Source organism: Echinops telfairi, unplaced genomic scaffold (assembly GCF_000313985.2).
Source record: "Echinops telfairi isolate 266 unplaced genomic scaffold, ASM31398v2 ScPeMD7_9;HRSCAF=40, whole genome shotgun sequence".
In the NCBI taxonomy this organism is placed as follows: Eukaryota; Metazoa; Chordata; class Mammalia; order Afrosoricida; family Tenrecidae; genus Echinops; species Echinops telfairi.
Window position 1 is genome coordinate 50,508,019 of NW_022103906.1, and position 24,905 is coordinate 50,532,923.

Here is a 24,905-nt window from a genome sequence, read left to right on the forward strand (position 1 = left end):
TGGGTAATACGAGTGTAATGGTGACTAAAGGGTGTTTTTTCATGTCCTCTATGCTCTAACTACGAAAATATTTGATTTACAAATAAGGAATCCTACTTCACGGAATTTCATTTATCACAGTAGGGTCTAGAACCGATTAACCGCGATAAACGAGGGTTCACTGTAGTGCCTTGGGCAGAACTGACATCTTTACTATATTGAGTCTTACGATCCATGATCATGGGATATTCTTCCATTCGTGGAGGTCACTCTTGGTTTCTAGTAAGCAAGTTCTGTAGTTTTCCTCGTACAGATCTTTTGTTTTTCAGTTAGGAATATCCCTAGATATGTAAGATTTTGCTTGACTATTGTGAAGGGTACTACCTTTTTGATCTCCGCTTCCTTGATCTTGTCTGATGTAGATATCAGCTCCATAGACTTCTGTTTGACTCTTTTCCCCATTTTGTTGAAATTTGCTTGGTTATCCTCTAGGTAACTGCAATGATTCTCTGCTTCTTTGAGTTTCTTTTTGAAGTCTGTGAATTTGCTATTTACTTTTGTTACCTCGGTCCTTAACTGTTGTATTTCCCTTTGATGCATGTCCCTTTCTCCCTCTATCATTTCATCCTTTTTCTGTATTGCTTCCCTCATACCCTGTATGACTCTAAGAAGCATTCTGGAGATTTATTTCTGTGGCATGTCAATGTCTGATTCTTCTATAAGCACCATTGGGTTCAGATCATCCTCTGACATTGGGTTTTATTTCTCCTGTTTTCCTGTTGAGGTTGTTGAGGCAGATTGCTGTTTATGTGTCATTTTGGAGGAACTCTGCTGCCCTTTTCCCAGGGAGGTTGGGAGGAGTGCTTCTGTGGACTGCCTGTAGTCAACTGCCCTGGGGGTTTGTGCTTCACCTTTGTCCCAGTGGGGTTTCCCTCTCTCCCTAGCCTATTGGGATTCCATTTTTTGTAGGGCAGAGTGGATGGCCCTCTGGATGGCCCTCTCAGTCATCAGGCTTTGCAGTCAACCCCCATCCCGTTGGAGCACTGCTCAGATTTCCTTAGGACCCCTATCACAGCAATGAATGCTGTCCTCAGCTGTGCAGGCTATGGTCTAAGGTAAGTTCTGGCCTGGGCGCAGGAATGCTAAACTCGGGGGGGTGGGGGTGGGGTGGGAGTGAGGGTGGGGTTTGGTGGTGGGATGGTCTGTTTCTGGCTAGAGGCACTGTGTGTGGAGGGGCAGAGAAAAGGCCCTAGCTGTTTCTGTCAGCTTAGTGTGTATCTCTGCAGTTCCAAGTGCATAAGGTTGAGCAATGCTGGGCAAGGGTAAGGGAGGAGGATAGGGTATTAAGGAATTGGTAGGAAGGAGAACACCTGGCTTGGAGTACGGATATACCAGTATGTGGTGGGAGGGCTCTGACATATTTGGGGTGTCAAATCGCAGCTGCAAGAACCTCTACTGAGAAGCTGGTGTACTTGGGGTATGGTGGATGGGTCATGGAGGCCAAGGGTGATAGCCATGGTGGGATCCACAGCAGTGTGGGTAGACCAGTCTGGATCAGTCCCTGCAGCAGGCCCAGGGCCCCAGGACTCTGTAGTGGGTGAAGAAGGGGAGGTGGAAGTCAGCTCCTGGTTCAGGGAAGTGCTCTGGGCTGTTTCAGGGATTAACAGACAGTCTCAGATCTCTTACTGGGCCCCACTCACCAATCTCCACAGAGCTCCCAGCATGAGCTGCCTACCTGGTTGCCATCTTGCCGGAGCCCATTGTGGGAATCCTTATAAACCTTCAGAAAGACTGCATTTCTAGATTGTGTAATAAGACAGAGTGAATTATAATTAAGTAGCAACATAAAAAAAGTGATAGTTTTAACAATCACTTAAGATGATATTATCGATTGTTAAAGAAATATATTGAAGAATATGAAAGTTATTTTTAATGATAAACATTTTATTTTTCTCAGTAGTTTTGTTCACATATCATGCAATTCAATAATTCAGTCACATCAAGAACAGTTGTACAATCATCACCATAATCAGTTTTAGAACTTTTTCTTCTTTTTTCTTATGTATCATTATTAACTCTCCATATCCCCTTAACCTCCCATGCCATAACCCAAGAATCAAGTAATCCAGTTACGTTCTCTATAGATTTACCGATCCTAGATTTCATATGCAGAAAAAATGAAAAAAAAGAAACAAACAAAAACTAACAATAGCAAAGTAAACCCAATAAAATTCAACAGAAAATATTAAAAACTGAAATAAATTTGAATGGATCATAAGTAAGATCAAATGACAGGTTGCTAAATTTTAACCTACCCGCATTTGCAACAATCCACTTGCCAATGCATTCTGCATGATAGCAATGCTATTCGCCTCCCTGGTCCATGGTCAGAGGGGATTCACCATAGCCTTAATCCATATATATTTCCCTTTCACTTAAAAAAGAAGAAAAGAAGGAAAGAAAAAAGAAACAACTTATAAATGGGTCTAAAGGCATACCAAATGATATTGTATTTTAATCTAACTATATCTGCTATAATCTATTATAATCATCTCTGCCTGATAATGGGCTATACACATCCCTCCACTATGGTTAGAGGAGATTGACCAGAGGCTTAATCCATGTATGGCCCTGCAAATGGATTTGGGGCTTCACTGTCATCCATAGCCTTCTACAAATCAGGTGTTCACAATTTAATCTGTGATGTCATTCCCTCCTATAGATTTGGGTCATATTATTTAGAAAACCTTGGATCACACAGGTTGGTGTGGTTCTTCCTTGTGGACTTAATTGATACCTAACTTAGATTGCTGCTTGTTTGAAAACAAGCTTTTAAGACCCCAGACACTATTCTTTCTGATAACTGGGCATCATCTTGTTTCTTCGCCAAACTTTACAATAGAATAGCACCCATATCTTCAGTGATCTCTTTATGAAGTTGCGTACCAAGCAGGGCCATATCATAAGAAATAACTGTTCATAGATTGGGGCAATCTAAGTGAAAGCCCAAAATTCATTCATTAATTTATGGTTTATATTTGCCTCTGGTTCACCTTAGAGACATCGTTGTCATTTTATGTTAGAGAACATTATCAATATAAGATAATTTTGAAGCTGTCACTCTGATCTTCAGCTGATCCATCTTAGATAGGATGGCAATAATAATATCACCACCAAGCTAAGAGAAATAATAGAGAAATTGGGTTCTGCTAATTCCCATCAGCCTGTTTTCTGCCTATATGTCCCTGTATGTTTATTGTATTACATTGTTATATAGGATATGTCTGCTTACTCATTTTCAACAAACTTCAAAGCCACTAATATCTAAATATACTTTAGGCTCATTTTATCTCAAAAGGAAATTCAACTACTCTCATTAATTAGGAGGGCTTGTTACAAGTTCTCCTTTTTTTGGTAGCTTTGCTTATGTATATGTACTCTCACATAACAGTTCACTATTGTTGTTTTTCCAGATCATACCATGTGTACTCTTTTAATACTTTTGAATAATTTTACTTAAAAATAAGTTGAAGGAATCTTCCCACTGCAATCTGAATTTATATATCTACAGAATGTCTTCTGGGCTGCACTGCATCAAAGTGAGTCTTCTATGAGCAATACTGAGTGTTCTGGTAGCACCACTTCTGCACTCATGGAAGACTTTTCTAAAGTAGCCTCTTAAAATTGAACTGCTGGCCCCGAAGTTATATTCTGCTTACTTTTAACCACATTGCCCTTGAAAAAACCATCTTACTCTGCAGTTTTCCCAGTAGAATTAGTCTCTAGCTCTTCTGAAAGACAAAGCATATTTCATTGCCAGCCTACATTGTATTCCCTTAAATCAAAGTGAAGGTACTCATATTTTCAAATGTTTGTTAAGCAATTAATTTCTTCTAATTTGACAAATTTTCTCCTGCATCATTTGTACTTTTTAGTTTTCTTTCTTCCTTTTTGAGTCTTTATCTTAGTGTGCTTCTTATTGATTAATTTTTTATGGCATTTCAAAAGCAATGCTGTTTAGAAATACATTGTATTCAATTAAATGCATTAGTTTATTCTTATTAAGACTCCAGAAATTTTGACTTTCAAAAGAAAATTTCTCTATGCTAGGACTAGTTCTAATATCTCTTCTAATCATCTTGCTTTATTGAATGTATTTGTCTCAGAGGTGTATGGTATTTCTTTCCTATTCTGGATGTTTCTTTTCAAATAAAGAGGGATCTCATTTTAAGCATTCCTGCTTGGTCTCTGCCCCTCACTCCATTCAAAGGCAAAAGAGGGACTTATCTGATTGGTGAGTTTGGGGAAACACTGAGCTTGTGTTGAACCCCATAGAAAGTAAACTCTTCAACATGAGAGGTTTCTCAGTAACAAGTTAGTTCTATCAGATCTGGGCTGAGAAGGGTAATTTTAATGTTGAGGGATACGTAAAATTTCATGGGACCTAAACTAATCAGACCAACTTTTTTGAGAAACTGGTGAGAAGTAGAATTTGGGTGGCAAAATTCCTAAGGTAGCTATAGTGTGAAAATGAGTTTATTATAATTATCATTAGCCTTTTACATATCAGTAGGAAAATGCTAATTTTAAAATGCAGTTTAAATTTAAAAATGCCATTTTCAGGTCTAAGTAAGCAGTACTAGATTACATAATAAAAATTTCAATCTTAATTTTATCATTAAAAACTGGGAAAATTACTAAATTTATTTACCTTTCTTAGAAGCCAAAGAGTTGACAATAAAATATCTGGAGAATGTTTTGGTTATGTTCAAGATTATTTCATTAATGTAGCTAGTCATTCAGGCTGTTCTCATGGAAGTGATATGCTAAAGGAAGAGCAGGTTTTTCAAAAATCGGTCTATGATTGCAGTATTTTGATCCCTGGCCTGATTTAGATCTCGGTGTGATGGAAAACTATCTCTGGAGTAGATTATGACTCAAAAACATGAATATACATACAATTTAATTTGAATGTTAGATAGTATTTATTGCAACCTGAAAACTAATCTGTTAGGGAAAAATGTGTAGTGTGGAAAGAAAAGGGGCAAAAAGACAGAAGCAAACAGGCTCAGTAACTGTGGCTCTTTGGGTACATACATGTGTCTCTGAAGTAAAATTGACAATGAAACTAAAACTCTCAGTTTCATTTATAAAAATGTTAAAGAATATTATTGAGAAAATGGTGATTTCATTTGTTGGTAAAAACGTATTAATGGCTCTCCAATCATTTTTAAATTGTTGTGAGGGACAGAATTGGCGCTTCCATCTCAAAAGTTTGCTGACCCCTGCTCTAGAAGAAAGGAGAAATGCCCCTTTGCGTTTCAGTGGCAGTTAGATGATTCTAGGTCTGCTTGAAGATGTATGAAAGTCTAGGAGTAGAGGCCCACCTGTCAATCAGGTGACAGCCTTATGATGCTTCTTTGGCAGTGTGATCTTCTTAATACACTGGGGAAACTGGGACCCTCCCTCTCTCTCTGACCCTTCACCTTCCTGCTTGATGGAACTTGCCACTGACCCTGAGAGCTGCCAGTACCATGTCACGTTTCTAGCAACCTTGGATCTACATGATTCTGTGCCCACTGGCTTGTGAACTTCCTGCAGTCTGGGTCATTGCATGTGGTGCCATGAGTCTAAAAAAGGACTGATAGACTAGTATCTGACTTATGGATTTGAGTTGGACTGCAATACCTTCTTGATGCATAATTACTGCTTGATATGATGCTCTCTCTATACATACATGAGTGCCACTGGATTTATTTCTCTAGTTAACCCAACCTAACAGTTTTTAAGGCTGTGAATCGTTATGAGAGCAGAAAACCTCATCTTTCTCCCTCAGACTGGCTGATGGGTTCAAACTATTGACTTTGCTGTTAGCAACACAATACCTAACCCACTATGCCAGCAGGGCTCCTAATTCACCTTATAAATCTATTTTTTGCTGAGCAATGAAGGTGCCTTAAAGGTGACCAAAGGCCATCATTTTGGGAATTCATGAGTCCCTATTGTACTAGTAAGCCCAGTGTTTATGATTATTATTGAGTTATGTTCCACAGTTTCCTTAGACGGGATATAGGACCTATTATTCTGAGCCATTTCGGAATGGTGTGCCATGGTAGTCCTGTGACACCTGGTTCTTTTGGTTTCAGGATTGTGGAGACTGGGGTTCATGTGCTACGTTAGTCTTTTGGACGAATTGTTTCTTTGCCTCTTTGATTTTCTTCATTATTCTGTGCTTCGATAGAGAGAGAATAATACTTTCATTGTTTATGTCCACTCACAAACTTTTAAGACCCCACTTGCTGCTCATCAAAGTAGGGCATAGAACATTGTCTTTATTGATGTTGCCTTGCCACTTGACTTGAGAGATCCACACTATGATCCCGAGCCCTCAGACCTAGCAAACCATTCTTTAAGATGTCTGATTATTTATACGAAGTTTTCACAACTTTGCCCCATGTATGCTCTGCTAGTTCCATTGATTTATTTGCAGTGTATATAAATGCCTATGTAGAAATACCTTCTGTCAAACCTACATACATTTGTGGGGAGATCCCCATTCGACTTCCCACTTCTCTTCAGCTTCGGTGTCTACCTGTTTCTCCGCATAGATTATTGTTACAATTATTATTGCAGGGTTGTGTGTGTGATGATGCTTTTGTTGATTGCCTTTAATTCTAATGCCATTCCCAGTGTCTTCCTTTTCCTTAACGCATTGGTGCTCACCTCCCGTTTTTCATATTGCCTTTCCCTTCACCCAAGTTACTATGTGTGTCTACCCTGTAAGTCAGAATTAACTCGATGGCGGGGAGTCTTAGTTTGACCCTCCAGTTAGTGATTTATCCTGTATGCCATCACCACTTCCACTGCTCATAGCTCTCAAGAATGTTGGTTTTGCTGAGTGAATAATTTCCTTCTTTTTATAGTAGTGATATGACACAACATTTGTACTTTTGTGATTGACTAATTTCACTCAGTATGATATTCTTTAGGTTCCTAAATGTCATGAGATTTTTTCATAGAATGTCAATTATTCATTAGCATTGTATAATATTCAATTGTGTATATGTACCATGGATTGTATATTCATTCTTCTGTTACGGGGACTTAGGTTGTTTCCATCTTTCTCTTATTGTAAATCATATGCGGTGAACATGAATGTGCATGAAATTGTTCATGCCATGGCTATTATTCCTATGAAGAGGAGATATGCCTACTAGTGGAATGATGGTATTTTGATTTCCATCTTTTTAAGGGAGTGCCATGCTGTGTTTCCTGCTCTGTTTGATACTCTTTCAAACAGTATTTGTGGGTTACAGCCTCTCCACACCCTTTCTAGAATTTGTTGTTTTCCATTTGTTTGTTTTTCACTTTGCTATTAAGGTTAGGGTATGACAGCATCTCATGGTTGCTTTGAATTGCATATCCCTAAATGGTGAATGATCACGAGCATTTCTTATGTGCTTGTTGGCAATTTAAAATTCTTCTTGGGTGAAGTGTCTGCTAATATTTAAATTCAATTGTTTGTGGTTACAGTGTTGACATTTTCTATAAATTTTGGGGCTTAATCTCTTGTCTTAAATATCATTGCCAAATATTTTTTTCTCACTCTTGTGTTTTCTTTTCACTCCTTTGGTGAAATCTATTCATGTATATAAGTGTTTAAATTTTAAGAGGTCCCAATTTTGAAGTTTGTCTTTTACTGTTTGTGTATTTTTTGTTATGTTTGCTAGTATATTTATGACATGCATTAAGGCCTCTAAGTTTGTCCCTAACTTTTTTGGATAATATTTATAATTTTAGAATTTATATTTAGGCCTTTGGTTCATCTCAAATGTATTGTATTGTCAGGCATATTGACCAAACCCTTCAAACATGAGTTGCCTGATGTTTTCCCCTTATTAGACGAGGCTCGTGGGTTTTTGAGAGGAAGATCAAGTGCCCCATCCACTAAATCAATGTTATCAATATAATGTATGACTGTTGACTTTCACCTGATAACCACGCCAAGTGCTGTATGTCAGGCTTTAATGCTATTCTTGTCCACTTTTGTAGACTGCACTCATTAGTAGGCAGAGACCACACTTAGGGAATAGGGCATTATGCTCCATCTTCCTAAAGGCAAAACTATTCCAAACATTATTTAGAATTGTTTGCACTGGAAACTTGTCTCTATTCACCATTTCTGAATTTATTAAATCATTTATCTATTGACACAAGTAGGAACTCATAGATATTTATTTTATATTTTATATTATAATCTTATTCTATTTGGTTGTTCAAATTGTTTCCTTTGGCCATTGTGTGCTCTTTCAGTGGATTCCTGTGTCATTTTGGCACACTCTAAAAATGGGGGGATGTTTTGTACTTAGGTTGCTTATTAGTTTGTTTTTGAGTACTTATTTACAACATGTTTTTTATGTCTAAGAAAGAGTGTTAATAGTTCTTCAGTTAAAATACAATCCCACCTTTATAGAAACTATCATTTTACTAGAGTAAAAGAAATGTGAACTCAAAAACCAACTAAGTTGAACTAGACCAGCGATTCTTAACCTGTGGTCTGCGACCACTTTGGAATGACCCTATCACAGGGGTCGCCAGATTAATAACAGTATCAAAATTACAGTTATAAAGTAGCAACAAAAATAATTTTGGGGGGGGGGGTGTTTCACCACAACATGAGGAACTGTATTAAAGGGTCCTGGAATCAGGAATGTTGAGAACCACTGAACTAGATATTTTCTGTCTATCATCTATCTCGCTATCTCTCTATCTATCTATCTATCTATCTATCTATCTATCTATCTATCTATCATCTATCATCTGTCTATACACACACACATGCACACTCTTCATTCTGATAGCCCATGATCAAATGTTCCATCTCTATAATATTGATATTTTCCCTTCCATTGCAATATTCTTCCTTTTGATCTAAACCAGTCCAAAGGCAGAATGTAAGACCTTCTCTCTAGTCCTACAATAAGCCACAATTTGATACCCCCATCATAGATTAGGATTTTCTTACATATGTAAGGCCAAATACTGGCCTTAATAACAAAATTTTGTTTGTATCTCACTTCTAGAATTATCTTTGAATGTTTTATATATGCTGTTAAATTAAAGATCATTTTTTCTGAATTTTATCTTATACCCTCAGGGAAGAACAAATATTTATTAAAATTTTGGATTACATTTTTTAGTCATATCTGAATTATATACATCATTTAAATGACAGAAGTGGTAAAAGTCAGAGTAAACATAAAGTAGATGATAGCTATCTGTTTATACATTTAGCTTATCTATCTACAAAGTCATCTATGTAGATATATAGATGTGTATATGTATACAATACATAAACACAGAAAGAAATAAAAAAGCACAGAGGAAATGTCATAAAAAGTTATTTCTTGCCCTACACTATCTGCATCTGTGGTCCCATGTGCATTGAGAAGCCTGATGATTACTTTTGTTTTCCTTATTACTACCATTTCCTTCAGAATTAAATTATTACACACCTGTTTTTCTTTTGACATCACATTGTCGTTGGACGCCGTTGAGTTGGAGAACCTGTATGTATGTGATCTCCAGCTTCTTATATTTTATAGTTCTTTGTTTCCAACTTCTTCATTCCAATTGCCTATAGTTATCAATGTGTCTTGATTGTGTGTTTGATTAAGTTCAGTCTGAACATGTTGGTAGAATTCTTCATCACTAGCTTTAGTGGTCAGAGCATAAATTTGAATCGTGGTTGTATTGATTGGGTTTCCTTGAATGTGGATAGATATAATCTTGGCACAAAAAACATCGCAATTCAAGATTGATCTTAAAATGTCCTTTTCGATGATGAACGCAATGCCATTGCTAGCACAGCAAAACATGATTTTTCTGATTCAAAATGGCCAATGCTAGTCCATTTCAGCTCATTTACACCTAGGATGTCTATCTTTATGTTTTCCATTTAATTTTTTTCGACTTTCTATTTTTTTAGATTCATACTTCATACATTCCAAGTTCTGATGATTACTAGATTTTTGCAGCTGTTTCTTTTCATTGTGCATTGCCATCCAGGTCTTGAAGGCTTTATTTCCACAGGCCTTGTTCCATCCACAACATTAAGGCAGACTGCAGGAAGAAGAGAGCTCTTGGTCATGTTTTGAGTGCTTTCCAACCTGAGGCACTCATCTTCTGGCACTGTCTCCGACACCGCTTTGCTTCCATTCATTAGGCCTTCAGTGCCTGTCGTGATCTGATGCCAGCTCGTGAAGGGGTGGACCTGTCAATCAGGTCACAGCTTGATGACCTTACTGGGGGCTCCACGGAGATAAATAGCTCATTGGAGGCCAGTTACACACAGACTCTCTGCGAGACATTCCTGTTGACAAGCCAGGTGGAGCTATGCTGATGCAGCCAGAGCCCTGGAGCTGGAGGAGCCACGCGGAGACCCATGCCAGGACTGAGATGCTTCCACCACCACTGGATCTACTAGACTTTCTACCCACTGGCCTATGATCTTCCTTAATTCGGTGCCATTGCATGTGTTGCATGAATCTGAAGAGGAATTTATAGACTGGTATCAGACATTTGGGCTAATATCGGACTTAGGGACTTAATCTGGAATGGCTTGGAATTGTTTCTTAATATACAATTACTCTTTATATATAAAGCTTTTTCGTATACACATATGAGTGTCTCTGGATTTGTTTCTCTAGTCTACTCAGACTAACACAGTATCTGACAACCTGACAATGTTTTCCTGCTATCCAGAAAGCTTTCCGTGCCTAATTCTTCTGAAGTGGACAGCCTATTCCTTTTTAGTGTGTTCTTGGTCTGGAAGCTCTGCTGAAACCTGTTCGCGGTAGGTGACACTGTTGTTATCTGAAATACCTTCCCGAACCTTTCAAGCTACAGCAATACACAAGCCACCATATGACAAACTTACAGATAAGTGGTGGACTTAGCATTAAAGATGTTTATGAGCTCATTCTTACTGTTCTTTTCCCATTCTCACTTTTTGATAGATAGTACATCATTATATTTAATATTCTTGATGATTTACTTTGAAATCTTAGAACTTAATGTTTACCTATTTTCTGATAATCATCCAAACTGTTTGCTGATTTCAGATATTTCTAGATATGAGTGCTATTCCACAGTTGACTTGGACTCATCATTCGATGTAAGAGAAATATCTTAGCCTGTGTGACCTTCCTGTGTAGTCATAGGAGCAGCTAAGATTCTCATGTTCCTGGACATAATGGCTGCGAGCTTGAATTGTGGTGTATCAGAGCCACTTGTCTTTTACTGGCTGGCTTGTTTTCTTGATTGAGTTGAGAGCTGCCTGTCAGACTAAGGAACGTAAGACCTCAAAGCATCAAACTACGAAGACGTTCTTCTGTAACACTCACAATGGAGTTCTCGGGTTTCTACAAAAAGCAGCAGGATAGAGAACTAAACATATATATTTTAAAAGTACACACACAATATGGAGAGCTTAGAACTCTGCTTTCCAAGTATATGGTTGTTTTTGGCTTATGCTTTTGCTAGTATTTTTTCCAATGCAATTTCCTACCACACTCCAGAAATAAATGGAATTTCTGAAAAGGGGTCAGGGTGATGCTTATTTTTCAGAGGTATTCAAAGAATGGAGATGGTATTTTAATGATTGCTTTGAAAGCAAGTTTTATAGAATGAAACCTGTTTGTTGCCAGAGCCATCAAGTGGAGAAAGGATTGAATATTTAAGAGAAATAATTTCCTACAAAGATAAATAAAGTGCTTACAAGCAAATGATAGAGTGATATTTTTAAGTCTAATGGGCCAACTTAACCATTTTTCTTTTTGTTTGTTATTAAAACAAACAACCCAAAACTTCTTAGAGGGAAGAGTGCTTGCAGAAGGCACTAAGGGGGACAAAAGTTCCTCATTGACTGAATAACTTCTTAGTATATATTTTGAGTGATGATGAAAAAATGCTACATATTCTTGTTATTAACAAAAATAACTTTTCTTGAATGTAACATATAAGATCTACTTGAAGCAAAGATCACAGGATTAGTCATTCAAATTAATGAATGAGCTGATCATAAGACTTATTTAAGAAGCAGGATGTGGTAAACCCAGTGAATAAAACAAGCATGTTTCAGCATGATTTAATGCCACACTGTACTCATGCCTTGTACTCAGATTATCTAAGGTCCACACACTTTAGAAATGATTCTACCTTCTTGTACACATGTCTGAGTATTGTACTGAAGTCCTATGCTGCATTAAAGGATACATCAACTTGAGGGAAAATAGAAATACCTTCTATTAGTTTTGGAACCATTTAAATAACCCAGATGGGAATTTAGTTTACTTAGGCACCTGAATATACAGCATATGCTGATTTTGAAATCTAAATACTGTAAGAGCAGCTGCAAAGTGATAAAAGTGATCACATCATGTTAGTCTTAATCAGGATAACTCTTGAGACAGTAATGGAGTTGATATGGTGAAAGAAACAGCTGGCTTTGTTTTGCATTATAATCCCCAGCAATGTGGATGAAACCCAGCTGCTGATAATTCTGATTAATTATGTATCAAACTGCAGTTTTATTTTTCAGTAATAGTTGGACATAAAGTTTCCAAGGTTTTGTTTTGTTTTTGTTTGTTTTCTTTTAAATATATTAAGGCAGATACTTTTACAGAATTTGATTTTGCATATGAAGTTATACAGAAACTGATTTAAGATGTGATAAAACTGCTCCAGTACAGCATTTGAGTGTTCATGGTGGTAAATTTTGACCTTGTCAGGGGGAGACAGCTGAATTATGATTCATCTTATGTGAAAAATGATATGTCTCCAATATTAGATTAATTTCCTGTAAGCTTTACTATTCTGCATTTCCAAACCTTGTAAATGTCATTGTTACCCATCATCTGGAGGGATTTTGATATTGCTTGTCTAGTAATTTTGATTTCATTTTCAGCTTTTCTAAAGAGACAGTTATTTCCCTATTAAATCACACTCTACATTTTTATTACAAATTGCATCAAAATATCTATAACATCCCTTTGTAAAATTAATAATGCTTATTTAATTTCCATGCAAATTAAGAGGCAAAGGGGATTTTTTTTGGAGGGGTATAATGAAGAGTCTCAGAATGAAGGCTACAACTGAATTAATTTGTTTTATACACTATAGAAAAAAACCCCAGCTTACAATAATATTCATTAGTCATTCTACTAACTTGTTCTCTGTGCATAACTTGAAAGTTCTTCCCACTGAAGTTCCTGATGAATTTACTTGAGTATAAAGACCACTGTAAGAGGCAATCACGTGGCCTGATGTTCTAGTCCTGGTTCAACTAACCAGCTATGAAGAGGCTCCAAAAGTTTAAGGAAAATTAAGGAATCAAAAGAAAATGGAATATGATCAAACTATTGAATTGTATGATAGGTGAATTACATGCCAATAAACTGTTAAAAAGAAAATGGAATTATTCCATGAACATTTTGAAGCCCCTCCCTATGTTGTGCTAAAAGTGGAACTAAAGTACTTAAGGAACCTGTGGTACTGTCAAGATAAACGCAACCACCACGTTGGCAGATCAAAACCACAAACTAAACGTTGTGGGTTTATAGATTCGTCCTGAGTCTGAATCAACTCAATTGCAGTGGGCTTAGTTTTCATTACTTTATTCCAAAAGTCATTTTTACCTCTAGTGTTTCAACACTAGTGTTTCACAGTAGTGTTTAATAGGCAAATAATGTAGTTTTTATCCTAAATTACAGGCATGAAAATATATAACAGAACAAATGTATGAGTTCAGTATTTGTTTATTTAATACCCACTATATACAAAACATTGTGTTTACTACAAAAAATAAAATTCTAAAACGTTATAAATTCCAAAATAGCCACAATACTTTGCCACTTGTTGCCACGAGGTAGACTTACCCACACTTCCCCACTTACTCACACTTTGAATGTAGTTTTCTTTGTGGTGTGCGTTGGCCAATAGAATAAAACAGCAGAGTAAGTTCTGAGATGGAGTCTGATAGCATCACTCATATTTTCTTAGAATACTGAATTTCTGTATCAACAGGCCCAGGATACTTTATTAAATATTAAGAGACATCCAGCCAGTCACAGAACAACTTGAAAATACATTGTTGTTAGACACCATATAGTTGACTCAGACCCATAGCTGTGCTATGAAGACCAGAATGCAACCCTGACCAGTCCTGTGTCATCCTCACACTTATTCCTATGTTTGAGCCCAGTGTTGCAGCTGCTGTGTCAACTCATCTGGCTGAGGATCTTCCTCTTTTGTGTGACTTTACTAAGCACGATGTCCTTTTCTAGGGACTGGTCTCTCCTGAAAACATGTCCAAAGTAGGTGAGATGAAATCTTGCCATCTTTACTTCCAAGGAGCATTCTGGCTGTACTTATTCTAAGGCACACTTGTTTGTTCTTTTGGAAGACCATAGTACTTTCAATATTCTTCACCAGCACACTAATTCAACTGCACTGTAGGTCTTCCTTATTCAATGTTCCACTCTCTCTTACATATGGGGTGATTGAAAATGCCATGGCTCACATTAGGTGCAGCTTAATCCTGCAAAGTAGCATTTTTGCTTTTCAACGCTTTAAAGAAGTCTTGTGCAGCAGATTTATCCCATTTTAGTGTATCCTTTGATCTCTTGGCTGCTGTTTCCAAAAGCATTGATTGTGGATCCAAACAAGATCAAATCCTTGACAATTTCAATCTTTCTATCAATAGGTTACCTATTTATCAATTTATCAGTAGGTTACCTATTGGTCCAGTTGTGAGGTTGTTGATGTTCTTTACATTGACTTGTAATCTATAATTAAGGTTGCCATCCTTGATCTTCATTAGAAGTTCTAGAAAAGGAATTCTGGATGAGTGATGAGCTTCTAGCCCAAAGAATTGCATTATATATTCAAGGATGCTAAATTGAAGAACATATGAGCAGATTCTTCTATGCCGTGGATCATAGTAAAATGAATGCAAACTTATGCGAGTAGCCATGTATTTATGTATTCAGATTTCTGTATATGCTGCTACCTTATAATTTCTGATAGTAAGATAGTAAGACACATGTATTGTCATGTAAGAGTTATAAGTTAATGGCTATTATTTGTTTTGGGTGTCAGAATGACAGGGTTAGAATTATGGCTCTACAACCCTCATGAGCCTAATTAGGATACCGAGAACGCATTCCGGTGAGCCCGGCCCAAGTTGTCAACTCACAAAATTGTGAGCCACAATGTTTTGCTTGTTTTATACCATTGAAATAATTTGTAGCTTTAGGATAGTTCATAGTACAGCAATAAAAACAGATATAGTACCAAATATTCAATAAGCTTTAGCCATGAATCCAGCATTAGCTGAGGTACATAACATAAAATTAACGTTCAAGGGTAATTAAGTACTAAAAGTTTATTAGCTTTATGTGATTCCATTTTCCGTGAATAAGGATCTGATTCTATTGGCAATATGCATTGATTTTTTTCCCTTTGTCTTGGTGTCAGATAGAAAAGTATTCTTAAAATAATGAAACCAAAAATACGTGTTGTAAAACAAAACTTAAGAAGAGGAAAACCAGGCTCACTGGTTGCCTCAAAACTGATGAAACTCAAAAGACTATGGCATTTGTCACCCTTCAGACCAGAAACTAAACTCACCCTCCTGGCTCAATTTTCAGCCAAATCATAGCACTCCTTATAACAATCAGCCATTTGAGATCAAAAATTCAAAAGTGTAGTATTTACCCAAGGACAAAGTTGAGAAGGCAGAGAGGGATAAGAGAGAAAGAGAAATGAAGTGAAAGGGGGGTGAGGTTACATTGTGGGGATTGCAGGTGAAGAAGGCATGGAGTAAAATGCTTACAAACTGCTGAATAGTAAACGGATTTGCTCTATAACCCTCCACCCTAATCACAGTAAAATAATAATGAAAACTCTTAGAAAAGATTTGTTAAAAAACAGTGTCATTAATGAAAGCATCAAAATTTTTGTTGCTATGTAATTACTCAAATTTTATGATTTGGTTATTTAATTAAAGTACATGTATTAATAAATCCATGCATTTAATTTTCCTAATGAAGCTATTATACAGAATCGTATGCTTTAGTTTCATCTAAGAAGATAAAGGAATATAGTGAGTATGTTTAAGTGTGTTTAAAATATGACGAGCTTTAAAGCATAGTGACAGGCAAGGAAATTTCAAACATCACCACACCTCCTGTCAAGTCAGTTCTGATTCATGACAGCCTCGTGTGCGGAGACATTAAATATTTTGGTGAGACTAAGAATGGTTTATCTGTTAAGATGGTTTGTAATCAAAGAGAGATTTAGTTATTTCTTTTATCTGGAACTAGGATTGTGCATTGGGCTGCTAACCCCAAGGTCAGTATTTCAAAAACACCAGCTGCTCCTAGAGAGAAGGATGAGGCTTTCTACTCTCATAAAGATAGATTTACAGTCTTGTCAGTCCCCAGAGGCAGTTCTACCCTATCCTAGAAGGCCACTGTGAGTCAGAATCAACTCAGTGACAGTAAGCTTTAGTATCTACATGGAATAATTTCATGTCTGATGCACTAAGTTCATTATGAAATCATTCCAAATTCTGCTTCATTTCTATTATACTAAAGGTCATAAATATTTGTATACTTTGGCTGATGTAAAATGATGGATTTGTACTTGCTTATTATGAAATTCAGAATTGTAAGTCCAAAAATCTTAAAAGCCACAAAGGCATCACTCTGGTTGCCTTCCTATTCCTTCCATATCAGAAAAGAAGGGAATTTCAGAAATGGGATTGGGTTAATGCCATCTTTCCGTTGGCAGTAAGAAGTATATCTGGCATCAGGAATTAAAAACTGAAAGGGGTCACAGAAGAATGGGCTGCAGTCCTCACTTCCAACCGTTCCTTGGTACAGAATGACCATGAGCTAATTAAAGACAGGCCATTGCAGCAGAGGATTCCCAATGATGGCCTCTCATCCCCCAGGGCTACTCTCCATGTAGCCTCTCATCCTTCATTAGTCTAGCTTGAACTTCCTTTCAGCCTGTTATTGACATCTGACTTAAACTGTGTGACTGACTTTGAAAGAGAACTACCCAGGAAGTCCTTCTGAAATTCCTGACCCATAAAATAATTGCTTCAAACTACTAAATTTTATGTAGCAATAGTTTCTGGCACAGAAAATATCTTGCCATATTTAAGACAGATTTTTAGCCTGCTTTCATTGCAATTAATAATAGAGATCATATATATCCACATATCAACAGATAATTATAATGACACACCTATATATCAACAGGCTATTAAAATGGTTATAAACGCCTCTTCATATTAAATGTTTACTGTGTATACTTATCTACTTATGGTAATTTAATATTTGAGTATAATAATACTGAGTCCAAGCTTTCTTAATTTATATATTTCAATACATATTTAGTCATAAGAATTATTTATTTATTCCCAAATCAGCGTTTTTCACATATGCAAATTTACTAACACTAGTGATGTTCAGCATATTGTACCACTGTCAACAATATCCATTGCCACACAGTCTCTCACCAGACACTGAAACTCCATGCTTCATAAACAATAACTTCCATTTTCTTCTCTCTCTCCTGTCCCAGTAACTGCTAGCACAGGCTCATCAATATCCGGGTGATGAGAGCACCTAGATGGAATTGTGAACTTGAGATGCTCCCGAGGCACTCATGCGTGTCTTTCCACAAGGTCATCATTTATTCAGTGAAGGACTCCCATATCTTCCTGGTTTCAGCTCCTTCAGGTAAGAGAGAGCATTCCTGTATGAATGTAGGACTTGAGTTTCCTTCTGACTATTTAACATATGTCCTTTCCCCATTGCTGAATCGACCATGAAGCCAAGACTATCGTGTGCTGCTTAAGCATCCAGGGCCACCTTTTCTACTTGTAGTGTCAACCCTGGAACTGCTCTTAAATAGGCAACTGAGCATGAGAAAGCCTGGTTCCAGAAGGGATATTGAGCTTGTTGCCGTTAAATAAACTGGGCAGCCAAACAGTCTGCTACACGGGGCCAAACATTGTATCAGTTTTTATATATTGAGACATTTCAGATCTTAATTTATGTGATTGAATGCTTGGAAGGCATAAAATTATTTTGTATTTCTGTTATGGTTAGGACAAACTCAGGACTATCCAGTGGATACTGACTCACAGGGACCCTGCAGAATGGGGAGAGGTGCCTGTGTATGTTTCCGAGAGTGTTTACGGGAGTAGAAAGCAGTGTCTTTCTCCTGAGGGGTGGCTGGAGGTTTGCAGCTCAAAGTGTCACCCTGACAGCCTGTGTTCAACCACTAACCTAAATTCTGGTATTTGGAGCCCAGCCGGCGGGTCCCCAGAGGACAGGCCTGGGAGCTACTTCTGCAGTAGTTCTATTTTGCACACACGGGGTCTTCATGAGTTGGAATTGACTTGAGGGCAAATAACGAATCATCATTTTCTGATGCCTCACTTGGCGTATACTTTAGTGCATAAATAAGCTCCAATAAACCTAAAATCGCCAAGCTGAAATGATTTTGAACGTTCTCTTCTTTTCATCACGGGCTGGAAGGATCACACTCTCTCTATAAAGAATATTCACATAAACACATATGTTCTTTTCAATTAAACTGTGTATTATTAGCTAAACTATTATAACAAAATGGTTTATTATTGGATAATTTTATTTATTATTATAACATAGTATAATCATCATAAATTTATTATTATTATAGTTATCATTCATTTCAAAAAGCGAGTTTTGGTTTATAAGGCCATAATTCAAACTCAAAACAATTCTTACAGTCTTTCTATTCATAAATTTTTATTTTCTCTTATTATTTTTCCTAAATTTTCTAAACACCCCCAAAAAACAAAAAGCCCTTCCAAACTAGATTCCATGTTTAACAAAATAAATTAGTACTCTATTTTTTTTACCACTATCAATTTTCAATTGAGGCCAAACTTAAATACATTCATTAAAGACTTCCAATTCCTTTTAAATACAAGCCAATTAATAATGCAGTTGATAGACTTGGGCACCTGTTCATATGTTGTCAAATACTAAAGATACAGTTATTAGCTATTTGATGTTAGGCAGTCCATTAACCTCTTTCCAAATCTGTTTCCTCTAGTCTAAATGGGTGATATTGGTATTAACTCCTTTATGTGGTTGCTATAAATTGGATATTTGATTGGATACTGGAGGGTACTAAATAAGTTCATGCAAAATAAATGAAGCCATTTAACTATTAGTATATGTTCATATTTTAAAATTCAAGGCTGTGTATGAAGTTATATTGTTTAATATTTTTGAAATTGAGTTTATAGCAGACCATATGAAATATTCCATTTTCATGGGTATTGTTTTCCATCATGGCAATAATTTGTTGTGAGATTCTATTCAAATTAATATTTTGACAAAACAGCATGTGATCCAGATCCACACTTTAATTATAGGTGCGAGAAGAGAACAATGCAGTTCCATCAAGGCAGAATTGAAAGGATTGCTTTGAGAAATAGCCACGAGTCATGAAAATATTTCTAAATTCAAAAATTTGTGTTAGATATTTCATTGAAGGAAAAAAGAGCAAATGGCATTTTAAGTATTTTTGTCACATCCTATTTTATAGACCCAGAGTGTTCCAATACACCTTATGATTTGCTCCACCTTTGTTCATTTTTCAGTTTTGTATTATTTTGGCTACCCATTGAAAATGTAAGTAGCTTTTTTTTTCCTCAAAGAAATAGTTAACTTTATAGGTTGCCATGTTTTCTATTGGACTAGGGTGCTCTGCACACATAGTAAATTTCTATCTTATTGATAAAAGGAATTATGATAATTAATAACTATAAAACTATTAGAACAGTGCAAGGATAGTGATAACACAATGAATGAAAGCTAATAATAATAGTGACCAACATCTAAAGAATGAGACGTTAAAATTTGTGGCAAGGCAGCAACTACTTGAGAATTCCTTCCAAGCTAAGGTGAGAAAAAATCACATTACATCTGACACTAAGTTCTCCATCCTGCCTGAGCTCTGAGAAAGAAAACCTCTGCCTTATTTCAGTGAGACTTCTTATCCCGGGGTGTTGAGCAAGAATCCGAGATGACCCTGTAGGCACCCCAACTACAGGACAGAAACTTTTACATTCAGGCAGTGATGGTCACTGACTTCTCCATTGTCTACCATCACACAATTCTTTAAAGTTTAAAGTCAAATTGAAGCGGGGTTTGTTTTTTTTAAGAGATTTGGGATTCAGGAAGCCTAGGTGACAATCCTAGGAATACCTCACATCTATCTCCCATAAATTTCTCTCTCTCTCATCAGATTTCAGGCAGGGCTAGAGTTTGAATCCTCTTAACTACTCTACCAGTTAATGCATTCACAGATGTCCATCGACATGCTTCATAGTAAGGGATCTCTCCCATCGAAGCTGGCTTCAAGGATGCCTGGCTCAGCCCTACATGTAGAGGCTTGGGACTTCATGTTCTTTGGTTGCCACCTTGACATTGTTAATACGTTTATCTTTAAACATGTGTTTGTAAGTGATACCCCATGGGTAAATGGAGCAGGAACAAGGGACTTGGAACTTGGACTCATGTCCACTCATGCTTTTAAGTCACTCTTGTCTCCCTTGAGTAGGGTCTGGGCACCTGGCTCCCCAGTCTTCACCTAGTGATCACTGCTGTCCCCCACTCACACTGGAGGTCTGGGTGCAAGTGGGGGAAGGATCAGGTTTGGCACTTGCCCTGTCATCTTCCTTAGTCAGTGGGCCCCTGCTATCTATGAGGGTCTTCACTGACCACTGAGCAGGAGGGCAGTGAGCAAAATATTCATCCCCACTGAAAAATAAAGCTACTTCAAGAATACTCCAGAGAGAGAGAGCATAGAAGAAAGGAAAACTATTTTTCCTGACCTTTCTGAACCAGACGCCTTTTGCTTTTATTTCGTAGTGGACCTTATAAAACCCTACAGATTTTCAGTGGACCCTAACCCCTGCCCCACACGTCTGATCCTCCTCCTGCTATTTTTAGTTCCATACCTTCAATATGATTTTCAGTAACCAATCTGCAGAGATGGAGTTTAACATTAAATTTATCTTTAAATTTGCAATGTTTCCTTGAGTCAAGGGAGGACAAAAGATTGAAGCAATATTCTTGGGTTACAGGATGAAAAATCATAGTACAAAAATAGCTTCTCTGGCATAAGACCCTTTGATAGTTACTGGTTGTGGTTACAGTTAGATGTTATTGAGTAACCTGAGTCACGTGGACCTCATGCACAGGGAAGGATTTGTGAAAGGAAGCACTGCTGTGATCGCTGGGAGCCAGACTGTTGTGGTTTCCATTGGCTGATTTTCAGAGGTAGGGGATGGCCAAAAGCTTCTTTGAAAATGGTTCAGCATCATAGCAACCTCAAAGTCTCCACTGAACAGGTGGGGGATGTGCATAAGACACAATCATCTGAAACCCAAGCCACCTCTGTATCATCAGTTTCTCTGTTGGAACACAATGCTTTAAAATCAAGAACAAGAACAACAACAAGAAACTTTGTCATTTGTTTCATTTGGAAAGTAATGGAGTTGGCACTACTTTAAGATACATATACATTGAAATATTTATAAACTGGAAGTTTTTTGTTGTTTTTTTAATTTGTACTCTGAGAGGGCTGATCAATTCAAGTGCAAAAGTGTTCAGACAGAATTAACAATTAAAACTGTATACAAATAAGCAGGGTCCTTGTGATGACATAAGAAGGATACAATGAGCACAAATCGTTCTAATACCTGTGATGAATATTTTCTAATTGTTTGAGTTAGGACATATTGAAAAAGGCATGCCAGGGCAAAATGTCCATATTTTGAAATTGTTATATGTCACAAGTGACCAATTGACCCTAGTTTTCTCAGTTGTTCAGTTTTCCTATACTTAAGCACTGAATGTCCTTCATCCCCGGAATCTAGTCATTCCAGGCAAATGGACAATTGGCCACATGGTGTGTATTATTCCTTATGTTAGTTAACAATATATAATGACTTTAGGATAATATCTTTTAATAAAATATGGGCAAAGAGGAGCAAAGGGAGAAGCTTCATGAAAAATGCAAACCTGTTTGCCCCACAGGAAATGTGTTAGAAAGTGGTAAACAGAGGGCATTTAGATCAGGGAAGGCAAATTAAAGCAGCTCCCAGAACTTCGGATAAAGAGTAAAATTCCGGAATAGATGACAAGTTGTTCAATCACTGCCCACTCTCCAGTGAACTATTGAAGGGCAGCAGTAAGCTCCACAATGACACTGATGCATACTAACAAGTTCTGAGTAGCTCTTTATTTTGAGAATATGTCAAGACCTACCTGGTGTGTCATATTTGAGATGGTAAAATGCTCTTATAAAAAAATGCTTGGTTGACACACAGGTCTATTTCCTTTAATTTTGGAATTATTTTTAATTCATATGATCTAGAAAGCAATATCAGTTTATATTCATGCTTTTGGTTATAACCTTATGTTTAGATAACAATATTTTTAGCAGCAGCATCTCTGAATAAAAGAATGAATAATGTGTTTTATGGTTCATTAACCATGCTAATACATACATATTTCACCAGTCAATTTGAATAACAAATTAAAGCTCAGTGTGCATTTTTAGCAGGATTTACTGATTTAAGTTATTTTTAAATAATCTGATCAGGAAATAAAAGCAAGCTTTGATTATAGCATCTCACTCCACAGTAATTGCATTCGTTTGGTCTTTGCATCTTTATACATCACATTTGGTTTAGATTTTTCCTCCAAATTTTTTCCTGAACATGGTAGTATTTTTGTTTTGTGTTTAATTTCTAAAGTTTGATTCTGATCAATATAATTTTTGTCAGTGTTATGACAATTGTATGCCATAAAATATATTGCAAGTCTGCAAAGTAATTTTTCCTTCTCCTTCTCCTAATTATTTCCCACTTTTTCCATTTGTCTTCAAGTATCCTTGACTGTATAAGGCCTTCTTTCATTTAATCCTGACTGCCAATAAAAGAATAAATAGACAAAGCAATTCAAAATTTAAGTCAAACAAACCAAAGCATTAGCCAGAGGAAATTTTCTCCCAAGCACTACATACAGACACTTTTATTAAAAGAATTATACATAGTTGTGAACACTTTCTGGACATGTCTGATTTTCTTCCTCAGTGAGGGCAGTCACATTCTAGATTCTAGAATCTAGAAGGTCATGCAGTCCGAGGGACGTGGTGTGATAGGGGAAAGTGGTAGGATAGCCTTGATGAACAAGAAACAGGAAGTTCCACTTTCTCCCATCTACTGTGGAGAAGCCAAATGCCAGCGTCGCTTTCAGCTCCCCTAGCATTCTTCAAAGGAGCCCGACGGTGCTCTGGTTAAGAATTTGTCTCTAACCCAAAGACTATTCTGTGAACAGCTCTGCAGCAGAAAAGGCACAGTGGTCTGCTCCCATGAAGTTTGTTATTGTAGTTAAGTGCTGGCAAGCAAGGTTGTAACTCATAAAGGCCCTTGGACTCATGAATCGTATAAGCCGTTGCCCAGCCTTGTGTCAACACCACAGTCGTTGTTGCGTCCTGTGCTGCAGACAGACTGTCAGTCCATCTCGTGGAGGCTCTTTCTCTCTTCTGCTGATCCTCTACTTTATGAAGCATATTTTTCTCCAGGGAGTTGGCCTTCCTTTGGACATCATAGGATGTCCAAAGTACATGAGACAAAATCTTACCATCTCCACTTATAATTAACATCCTATCTGACTTCTTCCAAGACAGATTTGCTTGTTCTACTAGCAATCCATGGTGTGTTCAATATTCTTCTCGACCTCTATAATTCAAAAGCATCCATTCTTTGCTCTTCCTTATTTTGGCCCAGTTTTCACATACATATCAAGTAATTGAAAATAGCACTACTTAGGTCATGCACACTTTAGTCCTCACAGTTATTCTTTGCCTTGTGGCCCATTAAAAAGGTTTTTGGGGTTTTTTTGCAACAAATTTGCCCAAGGCACTGCATTGTTTGATATCTTGACTCCTGATTCTGTGAGCACTGATTGTGAGTAAAAGTAATATGAAATCCTTGACAACTTTAGTCTTCTCTGCATTTATCAACATGTTGCTTATTGGTCCAGTTGTGAGGCTGTTAGCTTATGCTGAGGTGCTATGGAGCTGGTGCTCTGTTGTACAGGTTAGCTGTGAGTCAGAACTGACTCAATGGAGCCAAAAAGACCACCAACAGCAGCATTTTCCAACTTCTCCCCTACCGTCATTGTATTGGAATCATGCGGCTTTGGCAGCTCTGTGGGGGCAAAGAGCATTGATAGCCACCTTGAACATATTTTCTTCATTGGCCCTGTTACTTCTTTTCTTCAACTTACCTTTGTCTCCATAGACAATTAAGTTATATTTAAAGCAGTGGTATAGCAGATACTGTTTATTGATTTAATTAATAATGAAAGGAACCAGGGAACTAATAAAAAGATAACAAGATAACATAAAAATGAGATGCCAATGGATTTGGTAAAAAGATATTCTCTTTATGGTTTTATCATTTTGGCCTATGATATAAAATAATTATTGGGTATGAATTTAGAGACATCTCAGATATTTTAACGTCAGGTAACAGTAATAAAGTCTATATATTTTTGTATACTTTTGATCAATCATAATGGTTATTGGTTTTGGAAGGCAATGGTTAAATTAAATTTGGCCCAAACTAGTGTGCCTGTGCCTCCCGTACTATGCTCTGATTATCACTGACTTCAGTGTTAATAGAATGTAAAGAATATTGAAGGGAGGGGCTTTCAATATTAGAGTTTCTGTAATATAGGCCATGAAATAAGAAGTATATTTATATTGAAATTTTAGTG